Consider the following 19,400-nt stretch of genomic DNA (forward strand, 5'->3'; position numbering starts at 1 on the left):
TGTATGGTGGTGTATGTGGGTGTATGTGGGTGTATGGTGGTGTAAGTGGGTGTATGGTTGTGTATATGTGGGTGTATGGTGTATGTGGGTGTATGTGGGTGTATGGTGGTGTATGGGGGAGTATGGTGGTGTATGTGGGTGTATGGTGGTGTATGTGGGTGTATGGTGGTGTATGTGGGTGTATGGTGTATGTGGGTGTATGGTGTATGTGGGTGTATGGTTGTGTATCTGGGTGTATGGTGGCGTATGTGGGTGTATGGTTGTGTATGTGGGTGTATGGTTGTGTATGTGGGTGTATGGTGTACGTGGGTGTATGGTGTACGTGGGTGTATGGTGTACGTGGGTGTATGGTGTATGTGGGTGTATGGTTGTGTATGTGGGTGTATGGTGTATGAGGGTGTATGGTGTATGTGGGCGCATGGTTATGTGGGTGTATGGTGTATGTGGGTGTATGGTGTATGTGGGTGTATGGTGGCGTATGTGGTGTATGGTTGTGTATGTGGGTGTATGGTGTACGTGGGTGTATGGTGGTGTATGTGGGTGTATGGTTGTGTATGTGGGTGTATGTGGGTGTATGGTATATGTGGGTGTATGGTGTATGTGGGCGTATGGTTGTGTATGTGGGTGTATGGTGGTGTACGAGGGTGTATGGTGGTGTATGTGGGTGTATGTGGGTGTAAGTGGGTGTATGTAGGTGTATGGTTGTGTATATGTGTATATGTGAGTGCATGTGGGTGTATGGTGGTGTATGTGGGTGTATGGTGGTGTACGAGGGTGTATGGTGATGTATGTGGGTGTATGGTGTATGTGGGTGTATGCTGTATGTGGGCGTATGGTTGTGTATGTGGGTGTATGGTGTATGTGGGTGTATGGTGGCGTATGTGGGTGTATGGTGGCGTATGTGGGTGTATGGTGGCGTACGTGGGTGTATGGTTGTATATGTGGGTGTATGGTGGTGTATGTGGGTGTATGTGGGTGTATGTGGGTGTATGTGGGTGTATGGTGTATGTGGGTGTATGGTGGTGTATGTGGGTGCATGGTATATGTGGGTGTATGGTGTATGTGGGCGTATGGTTGTGTATGTGGGTGTATGGTGGTGTATGTGGGTGTATGTGGGTGTATGGTGGTGTACGAGGGTGTATGGTAGTGTATGTGGGTGTATGTAGGTGTATGGTTGTGTATATGTGTATATGTGAGTGTATGTGGGTGTATGGTGGTGTACGAGGGTGTATGGTGGTTTATGTGGGTGTATGGTGGTGTATGTGGGTGTATGGTGTATGTGGGCGTATGGTTGTGTATGTGGGTGTATGGTGTATGTGGGTGTATGGTGGCGTATGTAGGTGTATGGTTGTGTATGTGGGTGTATGGTTGTGTACGTGGGTGTATGGTGGTGTACGTGGGTGTATGGTGTATGTGGGTGTATGGTTGTGTATGTGGGTGTATGGTGTATGTGGGTGTATGGTGGCGTATGTGGGTGTATGGTGGTGTACGAGGGTGTATGTGGGTGTATGGTTGTGTATGATGGTGTATGTGGGTGTAAGTGGGTGCATGGTTGTGTATGTGGGTGTATGGTTGTGTATGTGTGTATATGTGGGTGCATAGTGGTGTATGTGGGTGTATGTGGGTGTATGGTGGTGTATGTGGGTGTATGGTGGTGTATGCGGGTGTATGGTGGTGTATGCGGGTGTATGGTGGTGTATGTTGGTGTATGTGGGTGTATGTGGGTGTATGGTGTATATGGGTGTATGGTGGTATATGTGGGTGTATGGTGGTGTATGTGGGTGTATGGTGGTGTATGTGGGTGTATGGTGGTGTATGTGGGTGTATGGTGGTGTATGTGGGTGTATGGTGGTGTATGTGGGTGTATGGTGGTGTATGTGGGTGTATGGTGGTGTATGTGGGTGTATGAAGTTCAATGATGAGAAATTTCAATTACTTCGATATTGTAAACGAGAGGAAATTAAAATTCTATCAGAGAATAAAACAAATTCCAGCCACACAACAGAGCGAAAAACAAATGTACAAGACCTGGGAGTGATCATGTCAGAGGATCTCACTTTCAGGGACCATAACATTATATCCATCACACCTGCCAGAGAAATGGCAGGATGGATAATGAGAACCTTCAAAACTAGGGAGGCCAGGTCCATGATGACACTCTTCAGGTCACTTGTTCTATCTAGGCTGGAATATTGCTGCACACTAACAGCACCTTCCAAGGCAGGTGAAAATGCTGACCTAGAAAATGTACAGAGAACCTTCACGGCGCGCATAACGGAGATAAAACACCTCAATTACTGGGAGCGCTTGAGGTTCCTGAACCTGTACTCCCTGGAACGCAGGCGGGAGAGATACACGATTATATACACCTGGAAAATCCTAGAGGGACTAGTACCGAACTTGCACACGAAAATCACTCACTATTAAAGCAAAAGACTTGGCAGACGATGCAACATTAACACAATGAAAAGCAGGGGTGTCACTAGCACGATAAAAGACAACACAATAAGTGTCAGGGACCCAAGACTGTTCAACTGCCTCCCAGCATACATAAGGGGGATTACCAAGAGACCCCTGGACGTCTTCAAGAAGGCACTGGACAAGCACCTAAAAAGACCTTACTGTCTTTAGGACCCCTGGCTGTCTTCAGGACCCCTGGCTGTCTTCAGGACCCCTGGCTGTCTTCAGGACCCCTGGGTGTCTTCAAGACCCCTGGCTGTCTTCAAGACCCCTGGCTGTCTTCAAGATCCCTGGCTGTCTTCAAGACCCCTGGCCGTCAAGACCCCTGGTTGTCTTCAGGATCCCTGGCTGTCTTCAAGACCCCTGGCTGTCTTCAAGCAGGAACTGGACAGGCACCTAAAGTCAGTACCTGACCAGCCGGCTGTGGTCCGTACGTTAGATTGCGCGCAACCAGCAGTAACAGCCTGGTTGATCAGGCCCTTATCCACCATGAGGCCAGGCCACAGACCGAGCCGCGGGGGCGTTGACACCCGGAACTCTCTCCAAGTATACTCCAGGTATGGTGGCTCATGTGGGTGTATGGGTGTATGGCGGTGTATGTGGGTACGGTAGTGCATGTAGATGTATGGCGGTGTATGTGGGTATGGTAGTGCATGTGGGTGTATGATGTATGTGGGTATGGTAGTGCATGTGGGTGCATGGTGTATATGGGTGTATGGTATATGTAGGTCTATGATGGTGTATGTGGGTGTATGGTGTAAGTGGGTGTATGGTGTATGTGGGTGTATGGTGTATGTGGGAGTATGACGATGTGGGAATGGTGGTATATGTGGGTGTAGGGTGGTGTGTGTGGGTGTGTATGGTGGTATATGTGTATGGTCGTGTATGAGGGTGTATAGGGGTATGGTGTACGAGGCTGTGTGGATGATGGTGTGTGTGTGTCTGTGTGTGTGTGTGTGTGTGTGTGTGTGTCTGTGTGTGTGTGTGTGTGTGTGTGTGTGTGTGTGTGTGTGTGTGTGTGTGTGTGTGTGTGTGTGTGTGTGTCTGTGTCTGTGTCTGTGTCTGTGTCTGTGTGTGTGTGTGTGTGTGTGTGTGTGTGTGTGTGTGTGTGTGTGTGTGTGTGTGTGTGTTGCTGGAGTTTACCTGCTGAGAGTTCCGGGGGTCAACGCCCCCGCGGCCCGGTCTGTGACCAGGCCTCCTGGTGGATCAGAGCCTGATCAACCAGGCTGCTGCTGCTGCTGGCTGCACGCAAACCAACGTACAAGCCACAGCCCGGCTGGTCAGGAACCGACTTTAGGTGCTTGTCCAATGCCAGCTTGAAGACTGCCAGGGGTCTGTTGGTAATCCCCCTTATAAGAACATAAGAACGAAGGAACACTGCAGAAGGCCTACTGGCCCATGCGAAGCAGGTCCAAGTCTCCTACCGGCTTAAGCCAATGCACCCAACCTAGTCAGGTCAGGTCACATTGACTTAAGGGAGGAACACGGCAACCGACCTGGTAGCACAAGCTATCAGGTCCAACTCACACCCACCCACATCCACTCATGTATTTATCCAACCTATTTTTAAAGCTACACAACGCTCTGGCCTCTATAACTGTACTTGGGAGTTTGTTCCACTCATCCACAACTCTATTACCAAAACAGTACTTTCCTATATCCTTCCTGAATCTGAATTTTTCCAACTTAAAACCATTGCTGCGAGTCCTGTCTAGGCTAGATATTTTCAGCACACTATTTACATCCCCTTTATTTATTCCTGTCTTCCATTTATACACCTCAATCATATCCCCCCTAATTCTACGTCTTTCTAGAGAGTGCAGATTCAGGGCCCTTAGTCTATCCTCATAGGGAAGGTTTCTGATACATGGGATCAACTTTGTCATCCTCCTTTGTACATTTTCCAGAGAATTTATATCCATCCTGTAATACGGTGACCAAAACTGTGCAGCATAATCTAAATGAGGCCTAACCAAGGATGTATAGAGTTGAAGAACAACCTGAGGACTCCTATTATTTATGCTTCTTGATATGAAGCCAAGGATTCTAATAGCTTTATTGCGAACACTTATGCACTGTTGTCTTGGTTTCAGATTACTGCTAACCAGAACTCCTAAATCTTTTTCGCAATCCGTAATATTAAGATCTACATTATTTAGTTTATATGTGGCATGGTTATTGTCCTGTCCAACATTTAGAACTTTGCATTTGTCTATATTAAACTGCATCTGCCACTTCTCCGACCACTGCATCAGTCTATTCAAATCTTCCTGGAGTGCTCGAATGTCCTCGTCAGAATGAATTCGACGGCCTATTTTGGTGTCATCGGCAAACTTGCCGATGTCGCTCTTTATGCCCTCATCGATGTCGTTTATGTAGATTGTGAACAGCAGGGGGCCCAACACTGACCCCTGTGGAACACCGCTCGTAACGCTTCCCCACTCTGATTTCTCCCCATTTATGCAAACTCTCTGCTGCCTATTTGTCAACCATGCCTCTATCCAGGAAAAAATTTCTCCTCCTATTCCATGTGCCTTAATTTTCCTCAATAGTCTCTAATGTGGGACCCTGTCAAAAGCCTTACTGAAGTCCATATACACAATATCATATTCATTACCATGATCTACCTCCTCAAATACCTTAGTGAAAAAAGTTAATAAATTCGTAAGGCAGGAACGCCCCTTTGTAAAACCATGCTGAGATTCGTTGATTAATTTATGCTTTTCAAGGTGGCTACGAACTGCCTCGGCAATTATTGATTCCATAAATTTTCCCACTATGGAGGTTAGGCTTATGTATGCTGGGAGGCAGTTGAACAGTCTCGGGGCCCTGTGTGTGCGCACTCACCTATTTGTACTCACCTATTTGTGGTTGCAGGGGTCGATTCATAGCTCCTGGCCCCGCCTCTTCGCAGATTGCTACTAGGTCCTCTCTCTCCCTGCCCCATGAGCTTTATCATACCTCACCTTGATAAATTAGACACATGTGCAACTCTTGGGTATCTTTATTGAGGAAACGTTTCGCCACACAGTGTCTTCATCAGTCCATACGTAGGAGAAACTTGAAGAACAGGAGGAGAATGAGGTAATCAGTCCCTCAACCTTGAGTCGATGTGGTCAGTCCATTAATCTTGAATAGAATACGGCATATGGGCGGAGAAGGAGCTTATATACCGTATGGCAGGAGAGGTACAGCACTCGTAGGTGGTGTCACATTTGTTCAATGTGGAAGTAGGTCGTACCCAAGGGTTAGGCAAGCGAAGAAACCCTACTTCCACATAGGACAAATGTGACACCACCTACGACTGCTGCACCTCTCCTGCCATACGGTTTATAAGCTGCTTCTCCGCTCATATGCCGTATTCTATTCAAGATTGATGGACTGACCACATCGACTCAAGGTTGAGGGACTGATTACCTTATTCTCCTCCTGTTCTTCAAGTTTCTCCTACGTATGGACTGATGAAGACACTGTGTGGCGAAACGTTTCCTCAATAAAGATACCCAAGAGTTGCACATGTGTCTAATTTATCAACATGTCGGTTCTCTGAACCGTTTATCTACAAATACCTCGCCTTAAAACTATGTATGGTTCCCGCCTCCACTACGTCACTTTCTAGGCTATTCCACGGCCTGACTACTCTATGACTGAAGAAATACTTCCTAACATCCCTTTGATTCATCTGAGTCTTCAACTTCCAATTGTGACCTCTTGTGTCTGTGTCCCATCTCTGGAACATCCCGTCTTTGTCCACCTTGTCTATTCCGCGCAGTATTTTATATGTCGTTATCATGTCTCCCCTGACCCTCCTGTCCTCCAGTGTCGTCAGGCCGATGTGTGTGTGTGTGTGTGTGTGTGTGTGTGTGTGTGTACTCACCTAGTTGTACTCACCTAGTTGAGGTTGCGGGGGTCGATTCCGAGCTCCTGGCCCCGCCTCTTCACTGATCGCTACTAGGTCACTCTCCCTGAGCCGTGAGCTTTATCATACCTCTGCTTAAAGCTATGTATGGATCCTGCCTCCACTACATCGCTTCCCAAACTATTCCACTTACTACTCTGTGGCTGAAGAAATACTTCCTAACATCCCTGTGATTCATCTGTGTCTTCAGCTTCCAACTGTGTCCCCTTGTTACTGTGTCCAATCTCTGGAACATCCTGTCTTTGTCCACCTTGTCAATTCCTCTCAGTATTTTGTATGTCGTTATCATGTCCCCCCTATCTCTCCTGTCCTCCAGTGTCGTCAGGTTGATTTCCCTTAACCTCTCCTCGTAGGACATACCTCTTAGCTCAATGACTAGTCTTGTTGCAAACCTTTGCACTTTCTCTAGTTTCTTTACGTGCTTGGCTAGGTGTGGGTTCCAAACTGGTGCCGCATACTCCAATATGGGCCTAACGTATACGGTGTACAGGGTCCTGAACGATTCCTTATTAAGATGTCGGAATGCTGTTCTGAGGTTTGCTAGGCGCCCATATGCTGCAGCAGTTATTTGGTTGATGTGCGCTTCAGGAGATGTGCCTGGTGTTATACTCACCCCAAGATCTTTTTCCTTGAGTGAGGTTTGTAGTCTCTGACCCCCTAGACTGTACTCCGTCTGCGGCCTTCTTTGCCCTTCCCCAATCTTCATGACTTTGCACTTGGTGGGATTGAACTCCAGGAGCCAATTGCTGGACCAGGTCTGCAGCCTGTCCAGATCCCTTTGTAGTTCTGCCTGGTCTTCGATCGAGTGTATTCTTCTCATCAACTTCACGTCATCTGCAAACAGGGACACCTCAGAGTCTATTCCTTCCGTCATGTCGTTCACAAATACCAGAAACAGCACTGGTCCTAGGACTGACCCCTGCGGGACCCCGCTGGTCACAGGTGCCCACTCTGACACCTCGCCACGTACCATGACTCGCTGCTGTCTTCCTGACAAGTATTCCCTGATCCATTGTAGTGCCTTCCCTGTTATCCCTGCTTGGTCCTCCAGTTTTTGCACCAATCTCTTGTGTGGAACTGTGTCAAACGCCTTCTTGCAGTCCAAGAAAATGCAATCCACCCACCCCTCTCTCTCTTGTCTTACTGCTGTCACCATGTCATAGAACTCCAGTAGGTTTGTGACACAGGATTTCCCGTCCCTGAAACCATGCTGGCTGCTGTTGATGAGATCATTCCTTTCTAGGTGTTCCACCACTCTTCTCCTGATAATCTTCTCCATGTGTGTGTGTGTGTGTGTGTGTGTGTGTGTGTGTGTGTGTGTGTGTGTGTGTGTGTGTGTGTGTGTGTGTATGGTGGTATGTGTGTGTGTGTATGGTGGTATGTGTGTGTGTGTGTGTGTGTATGGTGGTATGTGTGTGGGGGTGTATGGTGGTATGTGTGTGTGGGGGTGTATGGTGGTATGTGTGTGTGGGGGTGTATGGTGGTATGTGTGTGTGTGGGGGTGTATGGTGGTATGTGTGTGTGTGTGGGGGTGTATGGTGGTGTGTGTGTGTGGGGGGTGTATGGTGGCGTATGTGGGTGTATGGTGTATGTGGGTGTATGATGGTGTTCTTGGGTGTATGGTGGCGTATGTGGGTATGTCGATGTGTGTGTATGGTGTATGTGGGTGTATGTGGATGTATGAGGGCGTATGGTGTATAAGGGCGTGTGTATTGTGTATGTGGGTGTATGGTGTATGTGGGTGTATGGTGGTGCGAGTGTATGTGGGTGTATGACGATATATGAGGGGGTTTGGTGTATGAGGGTGTGAGTGCATAATGGTGTATGTGGGTGTGAGTGCATAATGGTGTATGTGGGTGTATGAAGGTGTATGTGGGTGTTCCGTGGTGTATGGTGATATGTGTGGGGGTTTGCTGGTGTACGAGGGTCAGTGCATAGTGGTATATGTGGGTGTATAGTGGTGCATGAGGGTATATGTGGGTGTATGTTGGTGTATGAGTGTATGGTGGTGTACGTAGGTATATTTTGGTGTATGTGGGTATACGGTGGTGTATGAACGTGCCTGTCGGTGTATGGTTGTGTATAGATGTGTATGTAGGTGTATGGTTGTGTATCGTGTATATGGGTGTATTTTGGTAGGTGTACTGTGTATATGTATGGTGTGTGCGCGCGATTGTATGGTGTATGAGGGGGTATATGGATGCTTTTAGTTGTTTGGGTGTATGGGTGGTGGGTGAGGGTGGGACCGGTGTATGTATGGGCGGTATATTAGGGTGTATAGGATGTGTATGAGGGTGTATGAATGTGTGAATGAGGATGTATGTTTAAGGGTGGTTTATAAGTGTAAGGGTGGTGTATAATTGTGTATAGGGGTGGTGTACGTATGTGGGGGTATATATGGGCGGTGTGTGTATGGGTGGTGTATGTATGGACTGTGTATGATTGTATATGTGTAGTGTTTCAGGGTGTCTGGGAGGTGTACGAGTGTATATGAGTGGTTTATGTGTACCAGTTGTGTATAGGGCTACACAAGTGCCACACACACTTGTACATACACCTGCGGTGCACTGGTCACACGTATTAAACCAGAACCCAGTACCACCACCTGTACCACCTGCACCACCACCTGTACCAAAAATAACACCAGCAACACTACCAGTAGCACCACCAGTGCTACCTGCACTACCACACCTTGTTTGCAAGTCACCAACCAGTAGCACCACCAGTGCTGCCTGCGCTACCACACCTTGTTTACAAGTCACCCACCAGTAGCACGACACCTTGTTTACAAGTCATCAACCAGTAGCACCACCAGTGCTACCTAACACACCCTGTTTACAAGTCACCAACCAGTAGCACCACCAGTGCTACAGAACCCAGTACCACCACCTGTACCACCAGTAACACCACCTGTACCACCTGCACCACCACCTGTACCAAAAATAACACCAGCAACACTACCAGTAGCACCACCAGTGCTACCTGCACTACCACACCTTGTTTGCAAGCCACCAACCAGTAGCACCACCAGTGCTACCTGCGCTACCACACCTTGTTTACAAGTCACCAACCAGTAGCACCACCAGTGCTACCTAACACACCTTGTTTACAAGTCACCAACCAGTAGCACCACCAGTGCTACCTAACACACCTTGTTTACAAGTCACCAACCAGTAACACCACCAGTACTACCTAACACCTTGTTTACAACAGTCACCCAGCAGTAGCACCACCAGTACTACCTAACACACCTTGTTTACAAGTCACCCACCAGTAGCACCACCAGTACTAACACACCTTGTTTACAAGTCACCCACCAGTAGCACCACCAGTACTGCCTAACACACCTTGTTTACAACAGTCACCCACCAGTAGCACCACCAGTACTACCTAACACACCTTGTTTACAACAGTCACCCACCAGTAGCACCACCAGTACTACTTAACACACCTTGTTTACAAGTCACCCACCAGTAGCACCACCAGCACTACCTAACACACCTTGTTTACAACAGTCACCCACCAGTACCACCTAACACCTTGTTTACAACAGTCACCCACCAGTACTACCTAACACACCTTGTTTACAAGTCACCCACCAGTAGCACCACCAGTACTACCTAACACACATTGTTTACAACAGTCACCCACCAGTAGCACCACCAGTACTACCTAACACACCTTGTTTACAACAGTCACCAACCAGTAGCACCACCAGTACTACCTAACACACCTTGTTTACAACAGTCACCCAGCAGTAGCACCACCAGTACTACCTAACACACCTTGTTTACAACAGTCACCCAGCAGTAGCACCACCAGTACTACCTAACACCTTGTTTACAACAGTCACCCACCAGTACCACCTAACACCTTGTTTACATCAGTCACCCACCAGTAGCACCACTAGTACCACCTAACACCTTGTTTACAAGTCACCCACCAGTAGCACCACCAGTACTACCTAACACACCTTGTTTACAACAGTCACCCACCAGTAGCACCACCAGTACCACCTAACACCTTGTTTACAACAGTCACCAACCAGTAGCACCACCAGTACTACCTAACACACCTTGTTTACAACAGTCACCCAGCAGTAGCACCACCAGTAGCACCACCAGTACTACCTAACACACCTTGTTTACAACAGTCACCCAGCAGTAGCACCACCAGTACCACCTAACACACCTTGTTTACAACAGTCACCCACCAGTAGCACCACCAGTACCACCTAACACACCTTGTTTACATCAGTCACCCACCAGTACCACCTAACACACCTTGTTTACATCAGTCACCCACCAGTAGCACCACCAGTACCACCTAACACACCTTGTTTACAAGTCACCCACCAGTAGCACCACCAGTACTACCTAACACACCTTGTTTACAATTCACCCACCAGTAGCACCACCAGTACTGCCTAACACACCTTGTTTACAAGTCACCCACCAGTAGCACCACCAGTACTACCTAACCCCACCTTGTTTACAACAGTCACCCACCAGTACTACCTAACACCTTGTTTACAACAGTCACCCACCAGTACTACCTAACACCTTGTTTACAACAGTCAGCCACCAGTAGCACCTAACACCTTGTTTACAAGTCACCCACCAGTAGCACCACCAGTACTACCTAACACACCTTGTTTACAACAGTCACCCACCAGTAGCACCACCAGTACCACCTAACACCTTGTTTACAACAGTCACCCACCAGTAGCACCACCAGTACCACCTAACACACATTGTTTACAACAGTCACCCACCAGTAGCACCACCAGTACTACCTAACACACCTTGTTTACAACAGTCACCCACCAGTAGCACCACCAGTAGCACCTAACACACCTTGTTTACAACAGTCACCCACCAGTAGCACCACCAGTACCACCTAACACCTTGTTTACATCAGTCACCCACCAGTAGCACCACCAGTACCACCTAACACACCTTGTTTACATCAGTCACCCACGAGTAGCACCACCAGTACTACCTAACACACCTTGTTTACGTCACCCACCAGTAGCACCACCAGTACTAATTAACACACCTTGTTTACATCAGTCACCCACCAGTAGCACCACCAGTACTAATTAACACACCTTGTTTACATCAGTCACCCACCAGTAGCATCACCAGTACCACCTAACACCTTGTTTACAACAGTCACCCACCAGTAGCACCACCAGTACCACCTAACACACCTTGTTTACATCAGTCACCCACCAGTAGCATCACCAGTACCACCTAACACACCTTGTTTACATCAGTCACCCACCAGTAGCACCACCAAACACACCTTGTTTACAAGTCACCCACCAGTAGCACCACCAGTACTACCTAACACACCTTGTTTACAACAGTCACCCACCAGTAGCACCACCAGCACCACCTTGTTTACATCAGTCACCCACCAGTAGCACCACCAGTACTACCTAACACACCTTGTTTACAACAGTCACCCACCAGTAGCACCACCAGTACCACCTAACACACCTTGTTTACATCAGTCACCCACCAGTAGCACCACCAGTACTACCTAACACACCTTGTTTACAACAGTCACCCACCAGTACCACCTAACACCTTGTTTACAACAGTCACCCACCAGTAGCACCACCAGTACCACCTAACACACCTTGTTTACATCAGTCACCCACCAGTAGCACCACCAGTACCACCTAACACACCTTGTTTACAACAGTCACCCACCAGTAGCACCACCAGTATTACCACCAGTAGCACCACCAGTACCACGTAACACCTTGTTTACATCAGTCACCCACCAGTAGCACCACCAGTACCACCTAACACACCTTGTTTACAATAGTCACCCACCAGTAGCACCACCAGTACTACCTAACACACCTTGTTTACATCAGTCACCCACCAGTAGCACCACCAGTACTACCTAACATACCTTGTTTACAACAGTCACCCACCAGTAGCACCACCAGTACCACCTAACACACCTTGTTTACATCAGTCACCCACCAGTAGCACCACCAGTACCACCTAACACACCTTGTTTACAAGTCACCCACCAGTAGCACCACCAGTACCACCTAACACACCTTGTTTACATCAGTCACCCACCAGTACCACCTAACACACCTTGTTTACAACAGTCACCCACCAGTAGCACCACCAGTACCACCTAACACCTTGTTTACAACAGTCACCCACCAGTAGCACCACCAGTACCACCTAACACACCTTGTTTACAACAGTCACCCACCAGTAGCACCACCAGTACCACCTAACACACCTTGTTTACAACAGTCACCCACCAGTAGCACCACCAGTACTACCTAACACACCTTGTTTACAACAGTCACCCACCAGTAGCACCACCAGTACTACCTAACACACCTTGTTTACAACAGTCACCCACCAGTAGCACCACCAGTACTACCTAACACACCTTGTTTACAACAGTCACCCACCAGTAGCACCACCAGTACCACCTAACACACCTTGTTTACATCAGTCACCCACCAGTAGCACCACCAGTACCACCTAACACACCTTGTTTACATCAGTCACCCACCAGTAGCATCACCAGTACCACCTAACACACCTTGTTTACATCAGTCACCCACCAGTAGCACCACCAGTACCACCTAACACACCTTGTTTACAACAGTCACCCACCAGTAGCACCACCAGTACTACCTAACACACATTATTTACATCAGTCACCCACCAGTAGCACCACCTAACACACCTTGTTTACATCAGTCACCCACCAGTAGCACCACCAGTACCACCTAACACACCTTGTTTACAACAGTCACCCACCAGTAGCACCACCTAACACACCTTGTTTACAACAGTCACCCACCAGTAGCACCACCAGTACCACCTAACACACCTTGTTTACAACAGTCACCCACCAGTAGCACCACCAGTACTACCTAACACACCTTGTTTACATCAGTCACCCACCAGTAGCACCACCAGTACCACCTAACACACCTTGTTTACATCTGCTAATATTCGCGCGCTTTTCCCAGTATTTAGTGCGCGCCATTTCCTCAGCTGGACGAGAGAGGAGAGAATAATGGCGGGAACCATGGCGTTACTATGGTAGTTATGGTGGGTGTAGCGTGCGTATGGTTCCCTCCCTGGCGGGAACTTGTTGATGGGTTCCCTACCTGGGTGTTACGTCGAGGCTGGCCGCTCTAACTCGTCTTCCTACTGGGAGATGATCGTCTACGTCAGGGAGCACGTCAGAGCACCGTCACCGCCGCCGCCGCCGCCATAACACTGAGTATCACTCCGCCGACAACATCATCTCTCCATTACACTTCATTGTTTACCAAAACTTTTCGTTCGTCGTGCCTTGTTTCGCCCCTTAAAACACCTCGAAAAGTGTTATTTGTCTTATGAAATAATCCCTAATATGCTTTCCAACGTTTTCTGCATCATCTCAACCACTAAAATGGCGAAATTAAAGTCGTTTTTCTAAATTATTGGGGTGTTATTGAACGGTGATTTATTAAATTATTCAGTAATGTTAGGACGACGTGTAGGGTTCCCATCTACTTACCCAGGTGACATATAACGATCACTCTGATTGGTTGATTGCTGTTTCGTGATGTTTTCCTATTGGTTGATCTCCACCCTTACTATTCCCTGGAAAGGTATGACGTAATCCCTCTGGATCTCCGCATATAAATCAATAATGACTATTTTTATTACTCTAAACTACTATTATTACAATTTTAACACTTAAGAGCTCGTCATTATTGATATTATATTTCCCACATATTTTAAATATTCGTAACAGCAACAAAGAACTAGTTTTATTAGCGCAGTACAACATGGCGGTACCAAGGCTGTACTTACCTACTTGTGGTTGCAGGAGTCGATACACAGCCCCCGAGCAGGTAAGTAAGTAAGTAAGTAAGTAAGTTATATACACAAATACATAGAATTATCATACATAATATTTTCTTATTATTCTATAATGAAGATAACATCTTATTATCTTACTAGAAAGACTATCAACTGCACGAGGGTCATTACGACTATCTACTACACGAGGGTCATTAAGACTATCTACAATACGAGGGTCATTAAGACTATCTACTACACGAGGGTCATTATGACTATCTACTACACGAGGGTCATTAAGACTATCAACTACACGAGGGTCATTAAGACTATCAACTACACGAGGGTTATTAAGACTACTACACGAGGGTCATTAAGACTATCTACTACACGAGGGTTATTAAGACTACTACACGAGGGTCATTAAGACTATCAACTACACGAGGGTTATTAAGACTACTACACGAGGGTCATTAAGACTATCAACTACACGAGGGTTATTAAGACTACTACACGAGGGTCATTAAGACTATCTACTACACGAGGGTCATTAAGACTATCTACTACACGAGGGTCATTAAGACTATCAACTACACGAGGGTCATTAAGACTATCTACTACACGAGGGTCATTATGACTATCTACTACACGAGGGTCATTAAGACTATCAACTACACGAGGGTCATTAAGACTATCAACTACACGAGGGTCATTAAGACTATCAACTACACGAAGGTCATTAAGACTATCAACTACACGAGGGTCATTAAGACTATCTACTACACGAGGGTCATTAAGACTATCAACTACACGAGGGTTATTAAGACTACTACACGAGGGTCATTAAGACTATCTACTACACGAGGGTCATTAAGACTATCTACTACACGAGGGTCATTAAGACTACTACACGAGGGTCATTAAGACTATCAACTACACGAGGGTCATTAAGACTATCTACTACACGAGGCTCATTAAGACTACCCGTAGTACTATGATTGTTGTCTTCCCCTAGTACTATGATTGTTGTCTCCCCCTAGTACTATTATTGTTGTCTTCCCCTAGTACTATGATTGTTGTCTCCCCCTAGTACTATTATTGTTGTCTTCCCCTAGTACTATGATTGTTGTCTCCCACTAGTACTATTATTGTTGTCTTCCCCTAGTACTATGATTGTTGTCTTCCCCTAGTACTATGATTGTTGTCTCCCCCTAGTACTATGATTGTTGTCTTCCCCTAGTACTATGATTGTTGTCTCCCCCTAGTACTATGATTGTTGTCTTCCCCTAGTACTATGATTGTTGTCTTCCCCTAGTACTATGATTGTTGTCTTCCCCTAGTACTATGATTGTTGTCTCTCCCTAGTACTATGATTGTTGTCTCTCCCTAGTACTATGATTGTTGTCTTCCCCTAGTAGTACTCCCCTGATTGTTGTCTCCCCCTAGTAATATGATTGTTGTCTCTCCCCTAGTACTATGATTGTTGTCTTCCCCTAGTACTATGATTGTTGTCTCCCCCTAGTACTATGATTGTTGTCTCCCCCTAGTACTATGATTGTTGTCTCCCCCTAGTACTATGATTGTTGTCTCCCCTAGTACTATGATTGTTGTCTCCCCCTAGTACTATGATTGTTGTCTCCCCTAGTACTATGATTGTTGTCTCCCCCTAGTACTATGATTGTTGTCTCCCCTAGTACTATGATTGTTGTCTCCCCCTAGTACTATGATTGTTGTCTCCCCCTAGTACTATGATTGTTGTCTCCCCTAGTACTATGATTGTTGTCTCCCCCTAGTACTATGATTGTTGTCTCCCCCTAGTACTATGATTGTTGTCTCCCCTAGTACTATGATTGTTGTCTCCCCCTAGTACTATGATTGTTGTCTCCCCCTAGTACTATGATTGTTGTCTCCCCCTAGTACTATGATTGTTGTCTCCCCCTAGTACTATGATTGTTGTCTCCCCCTAGTACTATGATTGTTGTCTCCACCTAGTACTATGATTGTTGTCTCCACCTAGTACTATGATTGTTGTCTCCACCTAGTACTATGATTGTTGCCTCCACCTAGTTCTGTGATTGTTGTCTCCACCTAGTACTATGATTGTTGTCTCCACCTAGTACTATAATTGTTGTCTCCCCCTACTATGATTGTTGTCGCCCCCTAGTACTATAATTGTCTTCCCCTAGTACTATGATTGTTGTCTCCCACTAGTACTATGTTGTCTCCCCCTAGTACTATGATTGTTGTCTCCCCCTAGTACTATGATTGTTGTCTTCCCCTAGTACTATGATCGTTGCCTCCCCTTAGTACTATGATTGTTGTCTCCCCCTAGTACTATGATCGTCGTCTCCCCCTAGTACTATGATCGTCGTCTTCCCCTAGTACTATGATTGTTGTCTCCCCCTAGTACTATGATTGTTGTCTCCCCGTAGTACTATAGTCTCCCCCTAGTACTATGATTGTTAGTACTAGGATTGGTGTCTCCCCCTAGTACTGTGATTGTTGTCTCCCCCTAGTACTGTGATTTTTGTCTCCCCCTAGTACCATGATTGTTGTCTCCCCCTAGTACTATGATTGTTGTCTCCCCTAGTGCTGTGATTGTTGTCTCCCCCTAGTACCATGATTGTTGTCTCCCCCTAATACTGTGATTGTTGTCTCCCCCTAGTACTGTGGATGTTGTCTCCACCTAGTACCATGATTGTTGTCTCCCCCTAGTACTATGATTGTTGTCTCCCCCTAGTACTATGATTGTTGTCTCCCCCTAGTACTATGATTGTCTCCCCTAGTACTATGATTGTTGCCTCCCCCTTGTACTATGATTGTTGTCTACCCCTAGTACTATGATTGTTGTCTCCCCCTAGTACTATGATTGTTGTTAGTACTATGATTGTTGTCTCCCCCTAGTGCTATGATTGTTGTCTCCCCCTAGTACTATGATTGTCTCCCCCTTGTCTCCCCCTAGTACTATGATTGTTGTCTCCCCCTAGTACTATGATTGTTGTCTCCCCCTAGTACTATGATTGTTGTCTCCCCCTAGTACCATGATTGTTGTCTCCCCTAGTACTATGATTGTTGTTTCCCCCTAGTACTACGATTGTTGTCTCCCCCTAGTATTGTTGTCTTCCCCTAGTACTATGATTGTTGTCTCCCCCTAGTACTATGATTGTTGTCTCCCCCTAGTACTATGATTGTTGTCTCCCCCTAGTACTATGATTGTTGTCTCCCCCTAGTACTATGATTGTTGTCTCCCCCTAGTACTATGATTGTTGTCTCCCCCTAGTACTATGATTGTTGTCTTCCCCTAGTACTATGATTGTTGTCTCCCCCTAGTACTATGATTGTTGTCTCCCCTAGTACTATGATTGTTGTCTCCCCCTAGTACTATGATTGTTGTCTCCCCCTAGTACTATGATTGTTGTCTCCCCCTAGTACTATGATTGTTGTCTCCCCTAGTACTATGATTGTTGTCTCCCCCTAGTACTATGATTGTTGTCTCCCCTAGTACTATGATTGTTGTCTCCCCCTAGTACTATGATTGTTGTCTCCCCCTAGTACTATGATTGTTGTCTCCCCCTAGTACTATGATTGTTGTCTCCACCTAGTACTATGATTGTTGTCTCCTAGTACTATGATTGTTGTCTCCCCCTAGTACTATGATTGTTGTCTCCCCCTAGTACTATGATTGCTCTCTCCCCCTAGTACTATGATTGTTGTCTCCCCCTAGTACTATGATTGTTGTCTCCCCCTAGTACTATGATTGTTGTCTCCCCCTAGCACTATGATTGTTGTCTCCCATAATACTATGATTGTTGTCTCCCCCTTGTACTATGATTGTTGTCTAACCTAGTACTATGATTGTTGTCTCCCCCTAGTACTATGATTGTAGTCTCCCCCTTGTACTATGATTGTTGTCTCCCCCTAGTACTATGATTGTTGTCTTCCCCTAGTACTATGATTGTTGTCTCCCCCTAGTACTATGATTGTTGTCTCCCCCTAGTACTATGATTGTTGTCTCCCCCTAGTACTATGATTGTTGTCTCCCCCTAGTACTATGATTGTTGTCTCCCCCTAGTACTATGATTGTTGTCTCCCCCTAGTACTATGATTGTTGTCTCCCCCTAGTACTATGATTGTTGTCTCCCCCTAGTACTATGATTGTTGTCTCCCCCTAGTACTATGATTGTTGTCTCCCCGTAGTACTATGATTGTTGTCTCCCCCTAGTACTATGATTGTTGTCTCCCCCTAGTACTATGATTGTTGTCTCCCCCTAGTACTATGATTGTTGTCTCCCCCTAGTACTATGATTGTTGTCTCCCCCTAGTACTATGATTGTTGTCTTCCCCTAGTACTATGATTGTTGTCTCCCCTAGTACTATGATTGTTGTCTCCCCCTAGTACTATGATTGTTGTCTCCCCCTAGTACTATGATTGTTGTCTCCCCCTAGTACTATGATTGTTGTCTCCCCCTAGTACTATGATTGTTGTCTCCCCTAGTATTGTTGTCTCCCCTATGATTGTTGTCTCCCCCTAGTACTATGATTGTTGTCTTCCCCTAGTACTATGATTGTTGTCTTCCCCTAGTACTATGATTGTTGTCTCCCCCTAGTACTATGATTGTTGTCTCCCCTAGTACTATGATTGTTGTCTCCCCCTAGTACTATGATTGTTGTCTCCCCCTAGTACTATGATTGTTGTCTCCCCTAGTACTATGATTGTTGTCTCCCCCTAGTACTATGATTGTTGTCTCCCCCTAGTACTATGATTGTTGTCTCCCCTAGTACTATGATTGTTGTCTCCCCCTAGTACTATGATTGTTGTCTCCCCCTAGTACTATGATTGTTGTCTCCCCCTAGTACTATGATTGTTGTCTCCCCCTAGTACTATGATTGTTGTCTCCCCCTAGTACTATGATTGTTGTCTCCCCCTAGTACTATGATTGTTGTCTCCCCCTAGTACTATGATTGTTGTCTCCCCCTAGTACTATGATTGTTGTCTCCCCCTAGTACTATGATTGTTGTCTCCCCCTAGTACTATGATTGTTGTCTCCCCCTAGTACTATGATTGTTGTCTCCCCTAGTACTATGATTGTTGTCTCCCCCTAGTACTATGATTGTTGTCTCCCCCTAGTACTATGATTGTTGTCTCTCCCTAGTACTATGATTGTTGTCTCCCC

The 19,400-nt window shown here is 46.3% G+C and overlaps 1 protein-coding gene across 9 annotated transcripts in view; it reads right to left on the reverse strand.

Annotated features, from left to right (window-relative positions):
• Window positions 1–13,661, reverse strand: part of CrebB (Cyclic-AMP response element binding protein B) — a 307,082-nt gene extending 293,421 nt beyond the window's left edge. For all 9 annotated transcript variants that reach the window (XM_070080024.1, XM_070080023.1, XM_070080021.1 and 6 more), the window contains exon 1: window positions 13,545–13,661. The gene's annotated coding sequence lies outside the window, so the exon portion shown is untranslated. The remainder of the gene's footprint in view (window positions 1–13,544) is intronic.
• Between the last annotated feature and the right edge of the window lie 5,739 nt (window positions 13,662–19,400).

The sequence above is a fragment of the Cherax quadricarinatus genome, unplaced genomic scaffold (assembly GCF_038502225.1).
Source record: "Cherax quadricarinatus isolate ZL_2023a unplaced genomic scaffold, ASM3850222v1 Contig82, whole genome shotgun sequence".
Lineage (NCBI taxonomy): Eukaryota > Metazoa > Arthropoda > Malacostraca > Decapoda > Parastacidae > Cherax > Cherax quadricarinatus.